Source organism: Camelus dromedarius, chromosome 12 (assembly GCF_036321535.1).
Source record: "Camelus dromedarius isolate mCamDro1 chromosome 12, mCamDro1.pat, whole genome shotgun sequence".
Lineage (NCBI taxonomy): Eukaryota > Metazoa > Chordata > Mammalia > Artiodactyla > Camelidae > Camelus > Camelus dromedarius.
The window spans coordinates 35,334,385-35,337,569 of NC_087447.1; positions in this window are offsets into that span (position 1 = coordinate 35,334,385).

The window sequence follows — 3,185 nt, forward strand, 5'->3', positions numbered from 1 at the left end:
GTTTTCCTTCCTTGAGGATCCTTTTGAAGGTAAGGTCGATGGAGGGGGGATGGCTCCCCAACCTCTTAAGGGTTGGAGCCACTGTCCTAGGTGGTATTGTCCTTTATGGTAGAATGTGCCAGGTGTCTGGGGAGCCTTTTTCAAGGAGATTGAAAGCCACAGGATTTATGTCAGTTACTGGAGAAAGAACACTCATCCATCCCAGCTGAAATATAAGTTTGAATGGAAGACACAAAGTCTTGAAATGTTACAAAATTCCCCTCAGACCAAACTGCATGAAGCAGAAAGACAGCTGGCCGTCTCCTCCTCCTCCCCTCTCCTCTGCGTGCCTCCCTCCTTCCTCCTCCCTTCATCCCCCTGCCTCTCTTCCTTCCATTTCCTAATCGGATAATTCAGAGAGACCTTCCACTTAGCTCTTGCTCATGCTTCCTGTACTCAGTGATGCTGTCCCTGGTTTAGTCTGTTTCTTACCTTTTTCTAGCTTTTTAACAGACACAAAAATGTGTGTAGGGGGAACTTAGTAACATAAATTGAGGCTCCACTAGGAACTCAGCACTTCCATGCAATTTAGGGTGACCAGGTCTCCTGGTTTGCCCAGGTCTGAGGTTTGGTCACCTGGTTACTTGCAGAATACCTCTGTGAGGGAGGCATCGTTCCCTACCTGGAGGGGAGAAAATCGAGACTGAAAGCAGCTGAGTCCATTGCCAAGGTATTACCTGCCAGGCAGCAGGTGGCAGGGCAGAGGTTTGAACCCAGCTGTGCACGAGGCCAAAGCTTTTCCCAGGTGCACTTGTCCCTGTACCACTTCCTAGAGCCTGGTGCTTATCAGTCTCAGCTGCATGTTGGAGTCCCCTGGGAGCAATAAACACTGCTGACGCCTGAGCCCCTCCCAACCCCCAGAGAGTCTGAGGTAATTGGCCTGCAGTGTGGGGTCTTGTCAGACTTCCAGGGTCTCGTCAGACTTCCAGGGTCTCCCCTGCTGATTGCAAAGAGCAGTCAAGCCTGAGAAAGTGAACCCCTGCTCTCGGGCTTGCTTCTTCAAGCAACCCTCATCGTCAGTACAGTCAGACTAGAAGGTTCTCCGGATGCCACTCATGCACAATAGGATCAGGGGACTCAGGTCACAGCTAGCGCATTCACGCTGCAGGAATACACGTCTTAGGCATCAGGGCAGACGTGCTACGTTTGCGCCTTTCTCAGAATCTGTCTTCCATGTCACCACCTCACTCCCCAAGCCCCTGGATCTTTTATGTGCAGCTTCCTCCTATAACAGTGGTTCTGGACCCAAAGCAAGTTTGTGTCCTGGGGACACTGGGCAGTGTTCGGAAACAGTTTTGGTTGTCACCCTGGGGAATATGGTGCCACATCTAGTGGGTCAAGGTCAGGGATGCTGCTAAACAGTTACAATATTCAGGACAGCCCTGAACAACAAGGAATTACCTGGCCTCGAATTTCGATGGTGCCAAGTCAAGAAACCCTGTCCTGTAATGGTACCTTCCTTCTCCCATTCAAACACGTCACATAGAGCCCTCCGTGAGTTGGAGCTCAGAGCCAGCATCACAGGGGTCAGACAATCAGGTCCAGCACAGCTGTGCCTCCCTCACAGAGACTCTGTATGGAGTTACCTGGAGAGGGCAACTGGAGTAAGGAATGCTCTTCTCAATCTATGGCATACATGGTGCTATGACCACAGGCTGAAATTGAGTCAGTGGTAGATTTTTCATTCCTTGATTCTTCTCTAATTTGTGTCACACTTTTCTGGTCCTTTGACTTACTTTTTCATGTGCTTTCTTTCCAGGGGCTAAAGACTTCTTGAGAACCTACTCTGTGTTGGTAGAAACCGGTGTAAGAATGTTAAGCAAGTTATTCCGGGGGAACCGTAACACTACCAAAAGGAGACCTAGGGATGTCTGGGCTGCTGAAGTGATCAGGTACCAGGGGCCCTGGGGAGGCAGGGACAGGTGAGCAGAGCTTGGCTGCCTTGGACAGCCAGGAGGGGCCAAGCCCTGGAGAACTGTCCTCCTCTTGTCCACAGTCCCCTCTGTGCCCAGTGTGGGGTCTGAGTGGCTGAAGAGCAGGGCAAGGCTGGTGGCACAGGTCACTCCCAGCCCTCTCCATATGGTGCTGGTCACCCTGCATGAGGGCCAGTCACCAGGGTTGAGCTGTGCTGTGCCTGGACAGCCTCAGGGTTTTAGCCCCTGTTTCCTTGGCTCCTCAGGGGCATGAATTCCTTGTAGAGAGGAGAGATGGGGCAGGTGGGGCTGTTGCTCATCAGCCCTGGATTCATCTCCTCCCTGCCATCCTCCCTTCCAGTGATGCCAGAGAGAATGTTCAGAGGGTCACAGACCTTTTTCAGCATGGAGGCAGTGGCCATGGAGCGGAGGACTCAAGGGCCAACCAGGCTGCCAGTGAATGGGGCCGGAGCGGCAAAGACCCCAATCACTTCCGACCCGCCGGCCTGCTTGACAAGTACTGAGCTGCCTCTCCCTCTGCTCAGGAGACGGGGCTCTGAGCCTCGTGAGAGCAGGGACACCGAGTTAGTGAGTCTCTGTCCACAGAAGCAGCATCTAATAAATGCTTAAGAGATTGAATGTTGAAAACTGTGTGTTATTCTTTTGTATAAGAACAGTCTGTTACCAAGGGGTGATGCTTGAACACTCAGGTCAAGGCTGAGTGTGCGCCTATGTGATTCATGTCTGGGAGCCACACATTGGTCCCGAAAACAGGGACAGTGTCACTGAGCTTTGAGTCCCCAGGAACTGAGACAGGGCATCCTAAGGTATCCATAATTTTTTGTTGAACTGAATTTTTTTGCTGTAAACTGCAATCTCTGAGAGATTCTCTGGGAAGAATGGCCAGCTGGAGACATATGGAAGATGAGCCTGTGATCGGAGGGTCCCAGGAACCCCCAGGTGACCTGTACCCATGCCCTGGCCTCCCAGGACCCCAATGAGGCCCTCTAGTCTCAGGGCCCCAGTTTGTCCTCCGGAGTAAGCCTGCGCTGGCACGGCATTGGCCATCACGCTGGCTCCCCAGGGGCTGCAGGCATGGCTCTGGCACAAGCCCTGGACAGCCCCACCCACACTTCTTCCTCTGGTCAAGCTGAGGCCTCCTCGGGTATTTTGTTGCTGTTTCAGACCTCTCTGGGCCTGACTCCCCAGTCAGTTGCATCCCGCCCTCCCTGC